Here is a 23107-nt window from a genome sequence, read left to right on the forward strand (position 1 = left end):
AGCTTCATCTGGAACCATCTAATCTCTTAGTAGAGATGTGTCTGATTTCTATAGCAAAGCTTCCGTGAGGTTCTAATTTTCACTTCATTCCATTTGCCTGTTTAGATATGACAGTTATTTTTAGACATTTTAGCTCTAAGGAAGCCAGTATTTACTGACATATTCTTATAAAAATTTGATTTGCCTCAGAGGATATTTCACTCTAAAGTGAGTGTAAATTAGGTTGAGTTTTCCTCCTCATAGATTTTAAAGGTCATTTATATTGTTCGTATGTGTGTTGGGATGGAATGGTGGTGGCATTTCCTCCTTTCTTTGATAGAACTATTCTTATTTTAAAAGTAAAAAGCACATATAAATTAGAAAAATAATGGTATCTGATCTCTTACAATGTATAGTCAATGTGTTATCTCAATGTTTGTTCAAAAAGGCATATAGTTTATCAGACAAACTTAACATGCTTTAGCATTTTGGAATTCCTCAGTAGTAGACTGTCTTATCCATCACTAAAACACAGTCTTAAAAAACCACATTTTTATTTCAATATAGCAGCTAATTTGTAATAAAAGTTGATCATGTAGATTATTTAGCTATGTTTTATTTTACAGTGAAGATTTGCATGGATAATACCACTAAAATTTTTAAAAGACAGTACTATTTGAAAGCATACAATAATTTTTTTTTAACTAGGAACTAAAGAAACAAAGGCCAAATCATTTCTCTTCCATCTTTTTAAAAAGCATTTCAGTTTGAGATGATTGTCGATTCACATACAGTTGTAAAAATAAAACAGAGCGATTCTATGTCCATTGATCAAGCCTCCCAAAATGGTAATATCTTACACAACTATTGCATACTATGACAACCAGGAATTTGATACAATTCATTGACCTTACTCAGATTTTTCCCATTTTATATATTCTTCGGTGTGTTTCTCTTTAGTTCTATGCAGTTTTATACCGTGTGCAGATTTGTTGGACCACCACGATAGTCAAGATACAGAACAGCTGCATCTCAAGTGTCCCTCATGCTACCTATAGTAACAGCCACCTCCCATTCTCCAACCTCCTTAGGCCCTGGCAACCACTAATCTGTTCTCTATCTCTAGAATTTTGTGACCTCTAGAATGTTATATAAGTGAAATGACATGGTACAAAAAAGGTTGAGATTGATCTTTTCCACTCAGCATAGTTCCTCTGAATTGCTTTTGCACAATAGTCAAAAAACGGTTGGGCATGTTTATGTAAATCTACTTCTGGGTTCTCTATTCTGTTCTATTGATCTGTGTGTCTATCCCAAGTTGATCTATACTTTTATTTCATTTCTATCAAAATCCACACAAGATATTTTGTGGCCATAGGCAAGTTCTTTCTGAACTTTATATGAAAAGGCACAGGGCCATGAAGAGCTTAAACAACTTTGGAAAGAAGAAAGTGAAAGGAATCTCTCTACTCGATACTAAGGCTTTCTATGTAGCTACATTCATAAAGGAAATGTGGTAGCAGTACAAACATTAACTCAAAATGGATCAGAGACCTAAATGTAAAACTTCAAGATAAAAAAAAAAAGAAATCTAGGGACTTCCCTGGTGGTCCAGTGGCTAAGACTCCAGGTTCCCAATGTAGGGGGCCTCAGTTTGATCCCTGATTGAGGAACTAAGATCCCATATGCCACAGCTAAAGATCCTACATACCATGACTGAAAAACAAACAGAGTGCTGCAACGAAGACTGACGATCTCTCATGCTGCAACTACCACCCAACACAGCCAGACAGCCAAATAAATAAATCAGTTGCTTAGTTGTGTCCAACTCTTTGTGACCACATGGACTGCTGCATGCCAGGCTTCCCTGTCCATCATAATAAATAAATAAATAAATGTTATTTTAAAAACCTAGAAGAAAATAGGAAGAAACATTTTGTGATCTTGGTTAGGAAAAGATAAAATCCATAAATTAGACATCATAAAAATTATGAACTTCAACTCTTCAAAATTCCGATTGAACCTTTACCAATATACCACCTGACCAGGACATGTAAAGGAGAAAGCTAATAACTGATTTCATAAATTTTAGTTGACCTCCCAATATCCGCTTCAGAAAAAATTTAGAGAGGCTGAGTGCTGTGAACACTTGAAGAGAGTATTTTGTTGAACAAAACTGGTAAGGGATGATTAGGAGAAAATATTTGCAAATGAACGCATCTGATAAATGACATATCTAAAGATATAAAACTCTCAAAATTCAGTATTAAGAAAATAAACAATCCAGTGAAAGCTTGGCAAAAAATTTAAGCAAACACAGAAGATATATACATAATAAATAAACACATGGAAATGTGCTTCACCACCATTATCATTAGGGAAATGGAAATTAAAACCATACTGATTAGATAAGGCCAGAAGACAATGGAGTTGAAAACCTTCAGCTCACCTCCTCTCTAAGAGCACACCAAAATCACAACTATCTGTAGAATAATCATTTATGAAAAAGACCAAAACCTACCAGAAAACAGCTACAACTAAAAATAAGATGAAGGAACCATAAGCCAGGCAGACTCATAATACGATCAAGTCCCCTATCCCCAGGTGGCTAACCCACAAACTGGAGAATTATATTACAGCAGTTCTACAGGAGTGAGGATTCTGAGCCCCAGGTGGGACTCCCTAGTCCAGGGGTACTGCACTAGGAAGACCAGCCCCCACCCCCCTACCTCCCACTCCCCACCCCACCCCACCCCGCCTCAAGCATTTGGCTTTGAAGGCTTCCATTAAGGCATCCCACAGGACTAACAGAATAGACTCTGCCCTTAAAGGACTCACAAATAACCTCACTTGCCTCAAGACATTGAGCAAAAGTAGTAATTTGATAAGAGGCTGAACCTCTGGTCTTGAAGCGTATTCTGGAGAGGCTGGGGTCAGCAGTGGTTCACCCTTCAGACATAGTCTGTCGTGTCTAACTCTTTGAGACCCCATGGACTGTAGCCCACCAAGTTTCTCTGTCCATGGGGTTTCTCTGGGCAAGAATACTGGAGTGGGTTGCCATGCCCTCCTCCAGGGGATCTTCCCAACCCAGGGATAGAATCCTGGTCTCTGGTATTGCAGGAAGATTCTTTACTATCTGGGGCTCCCCTGATGACTCAGATGGTAAAGCATCAATCAGCCTGCAATGTGGGATACCCGGGTTCCATCCCTGGGTCAGGAAGATCCCCTGGAGAAGGGAATGGTAAGCCACTGCAGTACTCTTGCCTGGAAAATCCCATGGACGGAGGAGCCTGGTACGCTACAAGCCACATGGTTGCAAAGAGTCAGATATGATTGAGCAACTTCACTTTCTTTACCATCTGAGTAAAGAAAGCTCTGATTGCTAGGGGAGCCTAGCAATCAAACAGGCTGGGGGCAAACCAGGCCTACCAGAATATGGCACAGTCAGCCTGCCATGACAGGGGGACCCAAGCAATTATCTTGGGGGAACCCTTAGAGCATATATTGGGTTGGCCAAAAAAGTTTGTTGGGTTTTGGTGTAAAATGTTATGGAAAAACCTGAACAGATATTTTGGCCAACACGACAGTTGGGGTGAGGAGCTCGGAGTGTACTGCTGGGATGCACAGAATATTTCCTACAGGAGGCCACCTCTCCAAGGTTGAGAAACCTAACTAGCCCACCAGAGACCTAAAAATACCAATAGCAACCTCGACCAAATGAGGCGGCAGAGGAACAAGTTCCAGGTGAAAGAACAAGACAAAACCCTCAAAGAAGAACAAAGTGAAGTGGATATAGGCAATCTACCTGAGAAAGACTTCAGAGTAATGATTGTTAGGATGATGAAAAACTCAGGGGACTGGATGCACAGTGCGCAATGTTAGAAGTTTTTCTAAAAGAGTTGGAAATTATGAAGAATGACCAGAGATAAAGAACGCTGTCATTGTTCAGTCCCCAAGTCCTGTCTGACTCATTGCAACCTCATGGACTGCAGCATGCCAGGCTTCCCTGTCCTTCGGTATCCCTCTGAGTTTGCTCAAACTCATGTCCTTTGAGTTGGTGATGCCATCCAACCATCTCCTCCTCTGCTGCCCCCTGCTCCTCCTGCCCTCAATCTTTCCCAGCATCAGGGTCTTTTCCAATGAGTCAGCTCTTTACATCAGGCAGCTAGAGTATTGGAGCTTTAGCTTTAGCATCAGTTCTTCCAACAAATAGTCAGGGTTGAGTTCCTTTGGGATTGACCGGTTTGAGCTCCTTGCTGTCCAAGGATTCTCAAGAGTCTTCTCAAGGATCCCAATTCAAAAGCATCAGTTCTTCAGTGCTCAGCCTTCTTTATGGTCCAACTTTCACAACCATACATGACTACTGGAAAAACCATAGCTTTGACTATGTAGACCTTTGTCAGCAAGGTGATGTCTGTACTTTTTAATACACTATCTAGGTTTGTCAAGAATATAATCATTGAAGTGAAAAATATACTAGAAGAAATCAACAGGAGATGTCAGAGAAGGGCAAACTGACTACAGCTCCACTGCCTGTGTGTGTGTGTGTTTTAATGAAGTTCTATTACAAAATAACTCTGCTTATTTGTTTAAAAATTGCCTACAGCTGTTTTGTACTGTACAACAGAGTTGAATAGTTTATTACAGAGAACTTTTGACCCACAAAGCCAAAAAAATTTACAATCTGTTTTTTGTTGTTGTTGTTGTTGTTGTTGTTGTTAACAGGAAACATTTGTTCACCTCTGTATATAGTTTCTATAAGAATTCCTTTTCCCACATGGTTCTTCCTTCCTGGCTGAACCCTTACTGATACAGCACCTGTATCAGTGGACATATAAAGAAGAAGGCTAATAATTGATTTAGTAATTCTTAGTCGGCTTCCCAGTAACCACCTCTGAAAAAAATTAGAGAAGCTAAGAGTACAGTGAACACTTGAAGAGGGTATTTTGTTGCAGAAAATTGGAGTTCTATCTCATTTTCCCTTGCCGATGGTTTCCCTAGCCACCTACAACATTCACACACTTCATAAGCAGGAGACAGATATATTCCTACCAAATCCAGCCTAGTCACTGAGTGGGATGGAGATAAGAGGGAATTTAAGAAAACCATCTTGAGTTTGAGACTGAAGACTCATAACTGATTCAGAGGGCAACAGACTGCCTGACACTACCTATGGCAGCAAATAGATGGTTGTTTTTGGAAAATAACTGTACTCCCAGTCAACTTCTATAGCATGACTCTCAGGTAAACACAGAATTATTACTATTATTTACTCCTAGCTGTATATCTTATGTCATGGGTATCTCAAACTTCTTTGCTGTTTGGTCACTAAGTGGTGTCCCACTCTTTTGCAACCTCGTGGACTGTGGTCCATCAGTCTTCCTCTGTACTGTAGCCCACCAGGCTTCTTGCCTGGGAAATCCCATCCCTCTGTATGGGATTTCCTGGGCAAGAATACTGGACTGAGTTGCCACTTCCTTCTCCAGGAGATCTTCCCCAACCAGGGGAACACCCAACTTCTGTACTGGCAAGCAGATTCTTTATGACTGAGCCCATCTGAAACTTCTAGAAAACTAAATAATCTTCAACTATGAAGGAGGAGGAAAGAGAGGCTGCTGGGACAAAGGATCAACAGCTTGGATTTTTCATATGTATATATATATTTTGCATTTCAACGTTTAGCTATGAAGTTGTTTGGGTTTTTTATTCCCAGCATTTTTTTTCTTCCCTTTCCCTTACATGTTCTATGTTTTTTTCTTTTGTTCAACTAAATATACGTCATGCTGAGCTTATCACAGAATAAAACACTTTTAATTTTAGACTTGTTTCTGCCTAATTGCCTGGGCAAATGATGTTCTTTTTTTTTCACTTTTTATTGACATAATTACTGATTAACAAGAGCAACTGAATTATGTCAGGTTCAATGAATTAGATCTGTGAGACAGTTTCGATGTAAAGAGTTGTTAATTGCTATCTAACTAAAAACAAAAGCTTCTGAACCCTCCTACAATGATTATACTCCCACCCCTCTCAGCGGTATGCAATGCCTTAGTAGAGAAAACTAAAATTTTGAAATGAAGCGAATGTCAAGTGACATTTTTGTAATTCTTGGGACTACCAATTAAGACCTGCATGCATATAGCCATAGCAAGCCAAAATCTAAGAAAGGAAAGAATGGGCTGAAAGTGTGGATTTCCTAATTTTATAAACTGAAAGAGGGCAGGAGCTGTGTATGACATTCGCATGATACACACTAACAAGAGGCTCAGTAATGACTCCTGGTCAACAGTGTGCCCTACAGGGTCTTTATGGACATTCTTTATGTGAAATAATGCATCAAGAATTACTGAATACCAAGTACACAGTAAGGGCTTCCCAGGTGGCTCAGAGGTAAAGAATCTGCCTGCCAATGTAGGGGCTGCAGGTTCAATCCTGGGTTAGGAATATTCCCTAGAGAAAGAAATGGCAACCCACTGTAGTACTCTTCCCTGGGAAATCCCAAGGACAGAGGAGTCTGGCAGGCTATGGTCCATGGGGTTGCAAAGAATCAGACATGACTGAGCAACTGATGAGCACTGAGCACAAGTTCATAATAAATGTAAAATAAATGTCTTTTCCTTGGTATCACCTATTATGTTCTTGGTGATAAAATGTCAACCATTGCTCTCTACTGAAGGCAGAAAGTATTTTAAAAAATAGTCCATGAACTAGCTTAGACAAGATACAAATATTTAGACACTCTTTGTTTTGCAATGTGGAGAAGGTTTTAGCTCTTTAAGGCCCTCAAAGTCTTCTAATAGTTCTGATGGTCTGGTGCATGGATGTCATTAACAGCTCTATTTTCTATCAGTCTAACTGTAGGCAGGCAACATTACTTAAAGCTATTCTTGCTATCTGTAGTGTTCTACCGAGGCCTCTTAGCATGTGAGTTGATAAACTGACCACTGAAAAATAGATCTTAACTAGGTAAAAGCATTCTAGAAATTCAGATATAGAAAAATAAGCCACATATATCTACATAGTTTTTTTTCTGATTTTTCCCTGATTATAAGAAAATAACCTCATGTCTATTTATTTGAACATTTTAAACTCTATAACAAAGAAAAAAATTTAAATTGATGGTTGTATTAGTTCTGTTTAGTATTCAAAATACAATCACATTACTTAAATAGTATGCAATTCTTCAAAAATAGATCCTCTTAAAGATGTTTGACATAAAACCAAAAAATTCTGTAAAGCAATTATCCTTCAATTAAAAAAACAGAGTGGCAAAAACAACCAAATAAAGAAAGATATTTTAGAAGAATATTAACAGCTTATTGACAATGCAGAATAAATAGCAAAATGATTGTTGGTAGAAACTGAGTTGAATATAAATAGTGTAAGATGACACAGGGTTTAAAAAAGTTATGTTTGGTATGAGAACACAAAAGTATATATTTTAAATGACTAAACTGTTGATGAACTTTGAAATGCATATTTAATGATAAGAAAGTTAGTAAGTATTTTTACAAGTCTGTAATTTCCTTATAAATATTCTTAGAAATACTGGGAGAAAAAAGGAAACAAGTTTAAAACTATATAATATTAATAGATTGTTAGACACCATCAGAAGCACCTGTAGCAGTTGAGAAGCTATTTCAGGCTAATATTTCAGTGGTGTCCATGAGTATTTTGATGTGTGGGTGTGATCTGAAGGTACATGACAGCTTGTAGTTCAATTTTTAACACTAACCTCTGAGCTTTGAAAAATATGAGTTGTGGTCCACACATCAGCTTGTTAGAAATATGTTTAAGACCCACTGTAGAGTCTGTGAATTGCTTTGATAAATGCCTTGCTGTTTGCTGCTATGGTTAATGCACTGGAAAGAAAAATTAAAATAACATTCAAAAATTTTCCATGGCCCTTGGTGTTTCTCCTGGAAAGACAGCTAATATGATTTCTACTGCTTTCAACTTACAGAGATTGTTTCAGAAGTAGACAGACTTGGCTAAAAATATAATTGAGGAAAAGTTAAACCAAAACTTGAAATTTTGCTGTTGTTTTTCTTTTTTAATTGCTAGGATTTAAGCATTAGTAAATTCTCTTATTTAGTTAATTTTTATTCAGTTATGACAAGTGAAAAGCCCTCTAAAGGATCTAAAAGAATCAGAAAAATACATTAACTTTCTGAATAACAAATTAACAAGAGTTTGAGATTTTCCCCTATGCTGATGATAAAAGGGCATTTGTTTGCTTTCTGGAAGCAGGTGGCTAGGACTGGACAAGAGAAAATGAAGGGAATGAACAGGGAGTGTTAGAGCAGTTCCCATCAGTTGAGGTTAAAATAAATTTCCCGAACAAAACCTCTTATTATGGTAGGTATGGCTGGGGGGACTGTAAGAAAAATGCGATGTAGCGTTAAGCTTAAGGTTGTTTCCATCTCAAGCTCTATTGCAATTCCCCAACATCATCCCAGATTAAATACCCAACATAAGTGTACTTTGAAATTTAGGCCAAGAAGACTAAAGGAATAGAGAATTTAGTGAGAGCCAGAATCAGGGACAGGAAGGACCCAGATGTCCCATTTCATCACTTTTCCCATATGTTTGCGCACGTAAATAAATGTTAGTATTCTTAACACAGACCTAATGTCTGGATTTGTTCCTTCAGAAATACTAAAATATTTTGATTCCTAGAATAATTTTAGGCTGTTTGTGCTTAAATTCTAATTTCATATTTGATATTGTCAAACTTTATAATAAGCAGGTATATGGTTTAGCCAGCAAAATCAAGTTTATTCTGGGATAGCAGAAGAATGGGCTTCCTAGGTGGTGATAGCGGTAAAGAACCTGCCTGTCAGTGCACAAGACCCAGGAGACATGAGTTCCATACCTTGGTCAGGAAGTTCTGGAAGAGGGCATGGCAACCTACTCCAGTATTCTTTCCTAGAGAATCCCATGGACAGAGGAGCCTGGCAGGCTACAGTCCACTGCGTACAAAGAGTCAGACACAACTGAAGAGACTTTATACACACACACACAGCAGAGGAATCATAATTTGAGACAAACTCTGGTTCACCGTAAGTAAGGCTGGAACACAAAAAGGGAGAACATTCTTTTGCAGAGGAAAGGAGGAAATTGGACTATTTTGAATGAAAGTTTACAGGAGAAGAGCAAGCCTTTGTGGATGTGACAGCTTTTCATTGGCTGAGTTGCAGCAGTTTTTTCATAGGCTAGATTGTTGCTAAACAAGGAGAAAATCTTGCTTCCTCCTGCTGGGATCTGTAAAATAAGATTCTTCCTGCTGGGGTGTGTAAAATAAACTGCCACAGGTGGTACAAGCGGTATATATGAGGTAAATGCTCCAGCGCTCTTGGAGGCTTTCTGACTCCATTTTGAATGGGGCTTTCCTTTATCCGTTTCATATAAATTTGATGTTTAACTTAATATTTGATAATTCTACTGCAGTTCAGATACTGTATTTTCAACATTCAATACTCTGCTTCAAAAATTAATAGTTTTCCATTATCCATAAAAATCTATATTTTATTAATACAAATGGGGAAACTGCTTACTTCAGACTAAAATAAATCAATAACTCAAGAACTGAGTCCATAACTTAAGAGCTGATAAGAGACTGTATAGACTTTGCATTGAGACTTGAATTCAAATTTCACCTTTGTTGTTTAATTTCTGTATGATTATGAATAAGAATATTTTGAACTTTCAGTCTTTTTCATTTATAAAATAGGGATAATCATACATGAATTTCAGAGTTGCTGGGATTATTAAGTGAAATAATAAATGTAAACCAACTAACATGTGACTCAATAAATTTTTAACTGTTAGTAGAATATTCTGGTCTCTATAATAGGAATAATAATAACAATGATAATAATGTTACAATTACAATAATAATATTATTATAATTTTTACCAATTTGTTTGAGTCATCTTTAAGCTCAGATAGGACAGGAAGTTTTGCTTGTTTTTCTCATTGTGTATCATTAGTAGGAGATTGAATTTTAGGAAGGAGGTTTCCTGTTAATATAATTTCTTGAATTTGCTTGCACGGTATAATAAAATGCCATCTGAACAAAAAGGTAGTTATGCTATAATTGACACATAAGGAGCAGCGAATTGAAAGTGATGAAGACTTCAGAAATTTCTTAAGTGTTTGTTAGATAACTACTGCCAAGAAGATGGTTTACTTTTGGGCTATTATCATTTTCAACCAGCTAGAGAGAACTCAGGGTCTATTCATAGCTTCATATTGAGATAAATGATTCTATTTTCTTGTCATGACAGTATCCAGTTGCTAAAATATAATTACTTGAAAACAGTTCTCAAGAGCTAATTTTCTGTAGAGGAAGAAGAAATATCTGTGCTATTTCCACTCATTTACACATTAAGTAATGAAGTTCCATTAACAAAAATAAAACAAATAGTTGGTCATAAAAATCTGTCTTTGTCTGGTACATTACTTCGTTCTAACAAATTTATTGGGATAATTCATATACCATTCAATTCACTGACTTCTGTACATTAATTCTTTTTTTGAAGTCATTAATTTATTCATTCAATATTGTTTACCTACTAGTAATCCTTAATAAAGATATGCTTCATCCCATGCAATCTAAGATTCCAAAAACAAGGTCAAAATAAGTATATTATATTGAATACCAAATCTGTAAAAAGAACTAAAGGAAATAGAATAGGTCCTCAAATGAGACAGATATTTACAACATATTTTTTCCTTGAGGCAATAACATTAAAATTAGTGGAATTGGACATAGGTACATATATATATATATATATATATATATATAATATGACAGAATAGATACCATAAAATAGTCAAGGACTAGTAATCAAATACATGGCATAAAATTAAAATGATTTAGGGGTTCAGAGGAAGAATATATATTTCACACTAGGTCAGTCAATGACAATTTCCAAGATGAAATAAGATTTATGTTGTGACTTCAAAGAAGGCAGAGCAGAAGAGACATAAATATCCTTGGATAAAGATGAAGGAAGGGGTGGAAACACGAACAAAAGCAAAGGAATGGAAAACCATAACACATCCACCAGGAATAATGTGTGAAAAAAGTCAGCTGGAGTGGAATGCTCCCCTTGAGGAGAACTGCACATATCCAACTGATATGCTCATGAGTAAGGTTGTTAGTCAGGAGTTTCACAAAGCCACAAGGTATGTAGCATACTTTTCAGAAATGTTATATTTTTACAGGAGAAATTAATTGAAAATATGATTTTTCATTCTGAAAAATTCAGATATGAGGTGATGAAAATTTATAAGTCATTCTAAGTTCAGCTACTTCCCCAGATTTCATGGGTATGTGTCCATTCTCCTTAACCACGAGTCCCTTAGTGAAATAACCTGAGTACTGAGAATTGAAGATAAGGCTCATGAGGTCCATTGGGTATTGTTTGTCAAAGAAATTAAATGACAGATTAGTGAGTTTGGAGTTCAATTGGTAGGAATGACAAGCCTTTGAAGAATGCTAAAGAGTGGGAAACCCCAAAATACACTATTTTAGGAAATTACTACCTATACTGCAATAATTACAACTTAATATACAGGATGAGCAAGAATTTACAGGATGGATGAATGAAGAGAAATTATAGGCTGAGACCAACTTAGAAAATGTAAACCCAAAGGATTTGTTAAAAGAATTGCCTTGTTTTGAGAGTCAGTTCTATAATGTGATTCATAAGAACTGTCTAGGGTTCCTTCTTGATTATTCTTGAAGATTAAAAAGATTATTTCATTGGGTCCCTCACTTACTAATCTAAAATCTGAGAATAGTTTATAGCGGAAGAGAAAACCTATGAAGTTTTGACTTTAAGGGAATACAAAGAGACAGTAAGTTATAGTGGCATGTCATTTCTAAACTGTACTAATGAAACAGAGCAAAACCCTATGGTCCTTCTCCACCATGTCCTCAGCCTGTCTTTAGTCTGTAGAAAAACTTTAGCCAAAGAGTAAGTTTAGTCAAAGAAGCGAGAAAAGGTAGAAGCAAAGAATGACAGGACAAAACTATAATAACTGAGTCAGTAAGAAAAATGAAAGACCTTTAGTTCCTTTTCAAGGGCTATAGATAATATTCTGAGCCTTTATCTGTGAGCTGTCTTATAGATACTGAAACCCTCACCAGGTGGAAGAAGTTAATTCCAAGAATTGGCCCCAAGGAAATAGGAACAAACCAACCCTGGAAGTGAAGATTAACTGTACTTAAAGCAATCAAGATGGTGCAGGTCAGACCACCCCATAACCAATTTCAAGATGACTGTCAGAACTCACTGTGCTCTTTCTCCACGTAGATCCCTCCCTCTGTCTATAAAAGCTCTTGACCTCTGATTGTTAGAGTTGTGGGGAATTGGCCTTTGGACAGGCATCTGCCTTCTCCCCCCACACCACCCTGGTTGTTGGCATCCAAAGCTCAGATGGTAAAGCGTCTGCCTGCAATGCGGGAGACCAGGGTTCGATCTCTGGGTTGGGAATATCTCCTGGAGAAGGAAATGGCAACCCACTCCAGTATTCTTACCTGGAAAATCCCACGGACGGAGGAGCCTGGTAGGCTACAGTCTATGGGGTCGCAAAGAGTTGGACACGACTGAGCAACTTCGCTTCACTTCACTTCCTTTCCACTAATCTTGTCTCTTTATTGTTTTTTGAGGAGTGAGCAGCCAGACCCCACTTTCAGTTACACACTTAGAAAATAATGACAAATTAGTAATCTGTGTTGATTTGTCTTCATCAGAAAGAAATATACTTTCCAAATAAATCTTATCAGAAGTTATTTTAAAAAATACATCTTATTTACCATAAGAAATTGAAATAGACAATCACAAGGTACTCTAAATAGCAGGCTTTCTTAGAAAAATAGCAGTGATTTCAAAGGTGATATTTTGGAGGACTGGCCTTGTTGGTAGAATATTTAATGAGCAGTTTAATTGTGGCTCCCTGGGGATAAAGAGGTCTTAGAATCGTAGAAACTATGACAGAGTAACTAGCCAAGTCTCATTTCTGCCCAGCTGGATCTGTGCTTCAGCCACCTAAGCCTCCAGCTGTATTTAATTCTCTCCATTTCTGTAGATGGTAAAACATTCCTACACGGGAAGTAGAGAAGTGACCATAAGAGCAAAACTCGTGGTGTCCCCCATCAGTCCTAGGCTCCTCTTGAAGATAAGTCTGTTATTTTTGACCACAAAAGTAAGTGTCAGCTTCAAAGCTCTGTCCAAGCCAAGGAACACCCCGACGGCAACCCTAGAAAGAAAACTGAGACTTTTCCTGGCCCTTTCCATCTCCCTAACCTCTCCACCTACAACTCTGGCGAGGATGGAAACTGAGATTGATGAGATGAAAGTGGAGATATGCTCCAGCGAGTCAGCAAAGAGAAAAGACAAGGGGCATCCTTAGTGGAGATTTAAAATTTTGTTTCTTATACTTGTATGGCTATGTTAATAACTATGCTGCTTTTTATCATCAGAAAATATTAGAAAATATTAAGATGTCTTCCAAATTTTACCCAGGGACAATGGGGAATTTAGCCTTAAATAATAAAATTAAATGGTCAGTAGTATACAGAAAATGAAGATCATGGCATCTGGTCCCATCACTTCATGGGAAATAGATGGGGAAACAGTGGAAACAGTGTCAGAGTTTATTTTGGGGGGCTCCAAAACCACTGCAGATGGTGACTGCAGCCATGAAATTAAAAGACGCTTACTCCTTGGAAGAAAAGTTATGACTAACCTAGATAGCATATTCGAAAGCAGAGACATTACTTTGCTGACTAAGGTCCGTCTAGTCAAGGCTACACTTTTTCCTCTGGTCATGTATGGATGTGAGAGTTGGACTGTGAAGAAGGCTGAGAGCCAAAGAATTGATGCTTTTGAACCGTGGTATTGGAGAAGACTCTTGAGAGTTCCTTGGACTGCAAGGAGATCCAACCAGTCCATTCTGAAGGAGATCAGCCCTGGGATTTCTTTGGAGGGAATGATGCTGAAGCTGAAACTCCAGTACTTTGGCCACCTTATGCGAAGAGTTGACTCATTGGAAAAGACTCTGATGCTGGGAGGGATTGGGGGCAGGAGGCGAAGGGGACGACAGAGGATGAGATGGCTGGATGGCATCACTGACTCGGACATGAGTTTGAGTGAACTCTGGGAGTTGGTCATGGACAGGGAGGCCTGGCGTGCTGTGATTCATGGGGTCACAAAGAGTTGGACACAACTGAGCAACTGAAATGAACTGAACTGAACTGAGTATACAGATATAACAGTTTTTACATTGCATCTCCAAATCATGCTTGTTCAGTGTAGCTGCTGCTGCTGCTGCTGCTAAGTCGCTTCAGTCGTGTCCGACTCTGTGCAACCCGATAGACGGCAGCCCACCAGGCTCTGCCGTCCCTGGGATTCTCCAGGCAAGAACACTGGAGTGGGTTGCCATTTCCTTCTCCAATGCATGAAAGTGAAAAGTGAAAGTGAAGTCGCTCAGTTGTGCCCGACTCTTAGCGACCCCATGGACTGGAGCCTACCAGGCTCCTCCATCCATGGATTTTCCAGGCAAGAGTACTGGAGTCGGGTGCCATTGCCTTCTCCACTGTTACATTAAAATAAAATTGTCTCCCTCCCATGTGTTTTGGAGAATCCAGTATCCACATGTCTTCCCTACCACAGTGTCTCCAGGAATTCTCTGGATAAATATGAAGAATTCTGTCCAATCTTTTCCTTTATAGCTGCTCTCTTCTCTCTGCCCTACACTAGCCCAAATATTAGAACATATCCCTTGATAATTGAAAAATACCTCACAAAGGCACTTATATCTAACAGATTTGCTGACAGTTTGGGAATCTGAGCATGGAGTGGTATAAGAGTGAATTTAAAATTAAATATTAGGCATGATAGATCTTATGACTTCCCTGGTGGCTCAGATGGTAAAGAATCTGCTTGCAATGCAGGAGACCTGGGTTCTATCCCTGGGTTGGGAAGATCCTCTGGAGAAGGGAATGGCAACCTACTCCAGTATTCTTGCCTGGAGAATTCCACAGAGGAGGCTTGCAGGCTGCAATCCGTGGGATCGCAAAGAATTGGACATGACTGACCAACTAACACTTTCACTTTCATAATGGAGTCTAGAACTTCCTCAGCCATATCCATCTCATTGAACTTGATTCTGGCCAGTTTCCAACTTTCAAGTTATCCACTCCCTCAGCTGTGTTGCTGACCCTCCACTCTTAGGAGACCCTTTCTCTGTTTCCCAACTTTTCCAGTTATTAGCTGTGGAGCCTGCGTCAGGTTGCTTAACATTTTTCTTACTTTCTTTATATATTAAATTGAGATACAGTTAATATCTACCTCATACTGAGATTAAATGACATACATAAAGCAATTACCACAGTTTCCAGCACAGAGGTGATATTAAAATACTCAGAGGTAATAAAGTTCTTAAGGTAATTTAAAAATGTAAGTATAATAAAGCATTTAACTGTATCTTTGGTTATTCTACTCAAAGTCTTTATGCCCTAGAGGGTAAGGTTGTATGAGGTTAGTCACTTTCTTATATGCAGAGAACTGTTCTAAGTATTTTTCTAAGTGAAACATTTTTCACTCCAGTAGAAGCCATAACCTCCTTGAAAATAATGTTACTATTCTTCAGAGGATATTTATGGAAAATATAAAGTAAAAATACTGGTAGGAGATAAACTGAAATATTAGACTGTGCCTTTCTAGATATAAGGATAGGAGAAGTTATTCAATTCTCTGTGCATATTGTATTTTATAGCTAAAACCTGAATTATGTTCTTTGAAATCTTATTCATTTTCATGACTTAGTAATAATTTCAAGGAAATTAAGGGGCTTAATTGAAGAAGGTCTGGAATACTGAAGGTGACTCCTTAGGAACACTCTTCTGGCATTAGATGCTTACTCTCTAGCCTGGAGTAATAGATGAGGTCGCCAGGTTAGGTTTTGTAGTATCACCTATCCAGCAGAGTGAGTGTTCAATCCATGAAATATCTCCATTTTATATCTCAGCTTTCATGACATTTTCTAGGGAGGAATACCTTCTCAATCCATAGACTCTAGGTTTATTTATTATATGCAAGTCTTAGGAATATCCTATTAAAACCTTTAAATAGATGAGCCCATAATCTTAGATAATAACATTACTTTACCTGGAGGTCTAGTAATGATGTTCACTTAGTCTGAATCATCAGCCCTCTTTTCTTCTCTGAAGGCTTTCTCATGATGTTTGGGGGGAAAGTGGGCTACCAACCAGCTGCTTCAACACCTCCAACCAGTTCACTCTCTAACCTCAGTTAAAATTTCTTTGCCACAAGTTTCTGAAATTATTATTATATCATCACACCCTTTAATATTTTAAACAAAGAATAGTGCTTCTCGTACCTTGCCGATCACCAATATTTGAAATACCTGATGAGGAGTAGAAATAAGCCATGTTCACAGTGAATGTAACTCTTTCAAGATCTTTTGATATGCTTTTGCAATCTCAATTACTGATATCTTCAATTGTGCATAGCTATTTGAAACTTCTCCCCTGGTGGTTCATCGGGTAAAGAGCATGCCTGCCAATGTAGGAGACACAAGAGACCCAGGTTCAATCCCTGGGTCTGGAAGATCCCCTGGAGGAGGAAATGGCAACCCAGTCCAGTTATTCCTGCCTGGAGAATTCCATGGACAGAGGAGCCTGGCAGGTTATGGTCCATGGAGTCATAAAGAGTAGGACATGACTAAACCTACTTAGCACACATGCAAACTTCTTTATTCAGAGGAAAGAAGTCTAAGGGTTCTCTCCCAACACCGGCTATTAATCAGCACCAGATATGAGAGTGGTGTTAGTGAAGTTCCTCTTACCCTCTCTGAGGCTTCCGAACTTTTTTTGATGTAAGGGAGTGCTGGAATCTCTCCTCAACTGGAACTTCTACAGAGGCTCTCTCTTCTGTGGTATCTTCCCTTATCAGCATCTTGCAGGTTTTCCCAGCTGTGGTTGAAGAGAGCTGGAACCAGTTCATGGGCTCCTACTGGTTCCAAAGCCCATATGAAGTTTGTCTGCCTATTAAGCAATGCCCAAGTGGGAGAGACTTCTCCGGAGTCCTTTGGCATTCAGCGCTGGACCCCACGGTGGCACTTTTGTTCATGAATGAATTCCAAATATTAGTTATTAAATGGGGGTGGAAAAAGGAAGGACATTTTGTACTTACATGATACTGCTGTCCTCTGGTGATATATTTGAAATTGTTTTGAAAATTAAAATATTAGGCCATATTATTCTGTCTCTTGTAGTTTTTCACCCCCAGTTTAAGCATGTGCCTTTACAGCATTTCTGTTATTGCTGTTTTCTCTGTCTCAAGTCAATGATTTTAGCAATCTAAGTTGTCATAACTGCTTGTATTTAACTTAATCAGTTCATAATTATTAAATTAGTTGCTTAATAACTGCAATACCTTTTAATGACAATCATTAGACTTTAGATAATCCAAAACAGATAGAAGTAAATGCCAACACCTTCCTGTCCTTAAGTCCTTGCACAAATACACAGAAATAAAAAGGAAAACATGAAGAATACAGTAAAATTAATAAGAAGAACAATAATAATAGAGGCAATAGGGGAAAGGTCAAAGAGAGACGGATGACAAAAATGTAGAGGGCTGGCCACGGTCAGCTTTGGTGTGTCTCACAGTCTAAGTAAACAATGCTTGATGACAGTTGCCAACTTGGTCCATTTAATGAGTCTTTGATGTAAGAATAAAAAATATAGACTCTTCTTTCAGATGGATAATTCTTTCTATAGTATTTGTGAAACACCATATTATAGTATATTTAAACCTAATAAACTAGAGTCTCTATGGATTCTTTCCTAACTGAAATTTAGGAGATACAACTATTTTGGGTAAAGTATAGCCAGAAATGCAGGAGACTTACAGGAGACTTGGGTTTGATCCCTGAGTCAGGAAGATCCCCTGGCATAGGAAATGGCAAACCATCCTAGTATTCTTACTTAGAGAGAACCCATGGACAGAGGAGCCTGGCACGCTACAGTCCATGGGGCTGCAAAAAAGTCAAACATGAGTGAGCAACTAAACAACAATAGCAACATATGACTTATTACTATTGTGAACTTATAAGAGGAACCTAAGCCATGTCAAGTGGTTTTATTCTGTACAAATGAATTCAGATAATAATATGGAAGCATTTTTTCCAGATTATAAAAACAATCTGGAAATAGGAAAAAATTTGAGAAATATAAATAAGTAAAAAAAAATGATATTATCCAACCATTCCATCTTCCAGAGTAATCTATCTGCTGTCAGTGTTTTGGCAAGTACAATTCCAGAAGAAAAACATTTTAAATCATTTCTTCTCCTGACTTCTCTTCCTGAAGACCTACATGCTCTTCCTATAGATGAGTCTGAATAAATTGTCAAAACAGGATTGTAAATGGAACTCATGAAGTTTATCCTATTATTCTTATTTTTTCTCCCCAGAATTGAAGATGAATGAATGAAAAAGAAAGCTCACAACCAAGTATTTTATTCATCAGGTATTTTCCCATGTAGATATAGAGAATATAAGACTAATTTTTGGTAAAATGGCTTATGTTTACAATTTATCTACTTAACATGTATGTTCTAACTTTTAGACTTTAAAGTCTAACATTTAGACTTTCTGTTATTAAAAAGACATTACACATTTTCAGTGAAGCATTTTGAAACTACTGAATCATCAGTATGCGTAAATTTACCTTCCTCAAACTGATATACTCAAGTTTCTTACTCCTTATGTTATTTCATCTAGAAATGAATATGATTCACAGAGTATACTTTAAATAATTTTAGTCTTAAAGGTGTTCAACCGGGGTACATTTTATTTAAAGCTTTTAAATCAACTGTATGGAACTTTTAAGTGCCCAGTAAGAAAGATGCCCAATGCATGAATAGCAAAGAGCAGTTGTCCCTGATGTATTACATTGAGATAAAACAGGATCTGACTTTTCTCCACTTCACTATAGTAATTCTATGAGTAATGATCTTGTTCCCAAAGTCACATTATTATAGGTTAATCTAATGGTCAAAGCTCTGACCTCATGTACAAAAATTTTATAATTGAATGTTAGGAGAAAATAACACTTAAAATGACAGACTCTTTGTTTAACTCTCTGCATTGCATTTTGCATGCTATTTTGTAGTTCAGTTCAGTTCAGTTTGACCAGTCGTGTCCAACTGTTTGCCACCCCATGAATCACAGCATGCCAGGCCTCCTTGTCTATCACCAACTCCCAGAGTAAACTCAAACTCACATCCATTGAGTCGGTGATACCATCCAGCCATCTCATCCTCTGTCGTCCCCTTTTCCTCCTGCCCCCAATCCCTCCCCAAATCAGGGTCTTTTCCAATGAGTCAACTCTTCGCATGAGGGGGCCAAAGTATTGGAGTTTCAGCTTTAACATCAGTTCTTCCAATGAACACCCAAGACTGTTCTCCTTTAGGATGTACTGGTTGGATCTCCTTGCTGTCCAAGGGACTCTCAGGAGTCTTCTCCAACACCACAGTTCAAAACATCAATTCTTCAGTGCTCAGCTTTCTTCACAGTCTAACTCTCACATCCATACATGACCACTGGAAAAACCATAGCCTTGACTAGACGGACCTTAGTCAGCAAAGTAATGTCTCTGCTTTTGAATATGCTATCTAGGTTGGTCATAACTTTCCTTCCAAGGAGTAAGTACTACAGTAATTTCATGGCTGCAGTCACCATCTGCAGTGATTTTGGAGCCCCCAAAAATACAGTCTGACACTGTTTCCACTGTTTCCCCATCTATTTGCCATGAAGTAATGGGACCAGATACCATGATCTTCGTTTTCTGAAAGTTGAGCTTTAAGCCAACTTTTTCACTCTCCTCTTTCAATTTCAAGAGGCTCTTTTGTTCCTCTTCATTTCTGCCATAAGGGTGGTGTCATCTGCATATCTGAAGTTATTGATATTTCTCCCAGCAATCTTGATTCCAGCTTGTGCTTCTTCCAGCCCAGTGTTTCTCATGATGTACTCTGCATAGAAGTTAAATAAGCAGGGTGACAATATACAGCCTTGACGTACTCCTTTTCCTATTTGGAACCAGTCTGTTGTTCCATGTCCACTTCTAACTATTGTTTCCTGTCCTGCATATAGGTTTCTCAAGAGGCAGTTCAGGTGGTCTGGTATTCCCATCTCTTTCAGAATTTTCCACAGTTTATTGTGATCCACACAGTCAAAGGCTTTGGCATAGTCAATAAAGCAGAAATAGATGTTTTTTCTGGAACTCTCTTGCTTTTTTGATGATCCAGAGGATGTTGGCAATTTGATCTCTGGTTCCTCTGCCTTTTCTAAAACCAGCTTGAACATCAGGAAGTTCACAGTTCAGGTATTGCTGAAGCCTGGCTTGGAGAATTTTGAGCATTACTTTACTAGCATGTGAGATGAGTGCAATTGTGTGGTAGTTTGAGCATTCTTTGGCATTGCCTTTCTTTGGGATTAGAATGCAAACTGACCTTTTCCAGTCCTGTGGCCACTGCTGAGTTTTCCAAATTTGCTGGCATACTGAGTGTAGCACTTTCACAGCATCATCTTTCAGGATTTGAAATGGCTCAACTGGAATTCCATCACCTCCACTAGCTTTGTTTGTAGTGATGCTTTCCAAGGCCCACTTGACTTCATATTTCAGGATGTCTGGCTCTAGGTGAGTGATCACACCATCATAGCAAAACCAATAACAGGATTAGTGAAATCCATGTTGGCTCCCAAGACAAAATATGATTTTAGTTTATCAAAAATCTACTGGGGGACTTCCCTGGTGTAGAATATGCCTTGCAATGCTGGGGATGTGGGTTTGATCCCTGGTTTGTCGGGAACTAAGATCCCACAAGATTTAGAACAACTAAATTCACACATCACACTAGGGAGTCCATAAGCAGCAACTCAACATCCCTCGTGCCACAACTAAGACCAGAGGTAAAAAATTTTAAAAAATTAAATTTAAAAAAATCTATTGGAATAAGAGGAAAAGAGACTCTTCTGTCTTAAATGAGTGACATGAAATTTAATATAATACACTGGAAGATTCCATATTAATCCTCCTAACCCTTTAATCTCAACAGATACATCATAAATGCATATCTGCTTTCCTTTCAGCCTGGTTATAGGAAAAAGAATGTGTAAATATAAAGCATTACATCTTATGGTATATTCTACCCATATGTTTGCCAGCTGTAATTGAATCCACAGAAAAATGTTTTTTATTACTAACTCTTAGCTTCCTACATTTTTCTCATGTCTTTCTCATTTGTATTTAAAGTGCTTCCTTGCCTTAGGTACAAATATCTTTAAATATTTGTGTGAAAGCTTTGCTTTTGGAAACTTTAACTAAAATGATTTTTGTCAAGCTGGTAAGTTTTCTCACTGAGTCTCTGGACCCCAGAGACTTTCTCAGCTTGAATTTGTATAGCAGGCTACAGTTGGTTCTACTCAAATTCCTTTCGTCTTCTCTTCTCCAAGCCCTCAAAGTGAGCCTTCTGATCCCATGCTCACTTTGCTTTTCACTTTGGTTTTTATCTAACTTTAGGAATATGAAGTACAGAAAAGCAAAGATGAATTTTAAAAATTAGAGGAAAGGGAAGAAATTAAATGGCAAAATAACAGGAGCTGTTGGAGAAAAATTATCCTCCTTGAGTTATTTTATATTAGTAAAACACTTGTTTACCCTTCCCTGCACCTGAAATACAAAAACTATCCAAAGTCAAGTATCAGAAGTAAGTAACACACATATTAATCTTATGCAGCACTGACAAAAATAGACATGCTCCCCTACTATGATGTAAATGTGTACCTGGTAAAAGACTAAAAAATGCTAAGTGATAATGAGGTCATGGTTCAGTCTTCTGCAAACTGGGGTCTGACTATCTACCTGTAAAGACATTTGGATTTATCCTCAACAGTTCCTCTACTTCTAAAAACACAAATATGGGAGCTCCATCATACATGTCCACTGTCAAGCTGATTTTCATTTAAGGACACATATAACATTCTATCCAATTTACAAGGCATGCAGAAAAGAGTTAACAAGCAGGCCTGAGTCTGCTGTCTTTAGAAAGGTCCAGCTTGCAAGCTGGATTAGAGTCTGGGAATTTAAATAAATTCAAAACAGCTCCCTATCTTGATACAAGGTTTCCTTAAATGGTAGAGTGGGTCACTGGGCCTAGTTTGTTTATACAATCACATGGTTCATGCTGCACATTTAATTATCGTCTGGGAGCCTAGAATTTTGACACATACTAAAAAGAAGTTGCCCATATGATCGCTCTCTAAAAACCTTGGAATTGAGTAACAAGCTTTCCTCCTAGACGACTTTAACACTTGTTGTCAAACTTGTCACAGAAGGAATGAAGCATGTCCTGTGAGACTCCACTGGGCTAGGACTCTTGGAACCTTGTGCCTGGTTTCCTGCAGATTTTACTCCGTGTGCCCTTCTATTTGCTGATTTTGCTTGGGATCCCTTTACTATAATAAAACTAGCTTTGAATACACTATATGCTGATCTTCCCACGTGGCCCAGTGGTAAAGAATCCACCTGCAATGCAGGAAATGTGAGTTTGATCCCTGGGTTGTGAAGATCCCCTGGTACGGGAAATGGCAGCCTCACTCCGGTATTCTTACCTGGAAAATCCCATGGAAAGAGGGAGCCTGGCAGGCTACAGTCCATAGAGTTGCAAAAAGTCAGACACCATTGAGTGACTTAGGACACACACACAATATGCTGAGTCCTGTGAGTCTTTCTAATAAACCATCAAAATTTGGAGTGTTCCCCGGGACCTCTGACACCCACTGATTTTTGTCTTTCTTAAGATATATAGATTTTAAATAAATATTTATTCAATAAATACTATGTGAATTGAATTATGCTATGTGAAACCAAGATAAGTAACCCAGACCTATTTTAAGAAATTCAGTTTTGTTTTGCAGAGTACCAGGCTCCTCCGTCCATGAGATTTTCCAGGCAGGAGTACTGGGGTGGGGTGCCATTGCCTTCTCCTATGTCTACATACAGAAGTATATAAAAAGAATATCC

General features: G+C 38.1%; 1 protein-coding gene across 1 annotated transcript in view; it reads left to right on the forward strand.

The window, feature by feature from the left end:
• Window positions 1-23107, forward strand: part of NPFFR2 (neuropeptide FF receptor 2) — a 73267-nt gene that overhangs the window by 43237 nt on the left and 6923 nt on the right. The gene's annotated exons all lie outside the window — the stretch shown is intronic.

This window comes from Capra hircus, chromosome 6 (assembly GCF_001704415.2).
Source record: "Capra hircus breed San Clemente chromosome 6, ASM170441v1, whole genome shotgun sequence".
NCBI lineage: Eukaryota > Metazoa > Chordata > Mammalia > Artiodactyla > Bovidae > Capra > Capra hircus.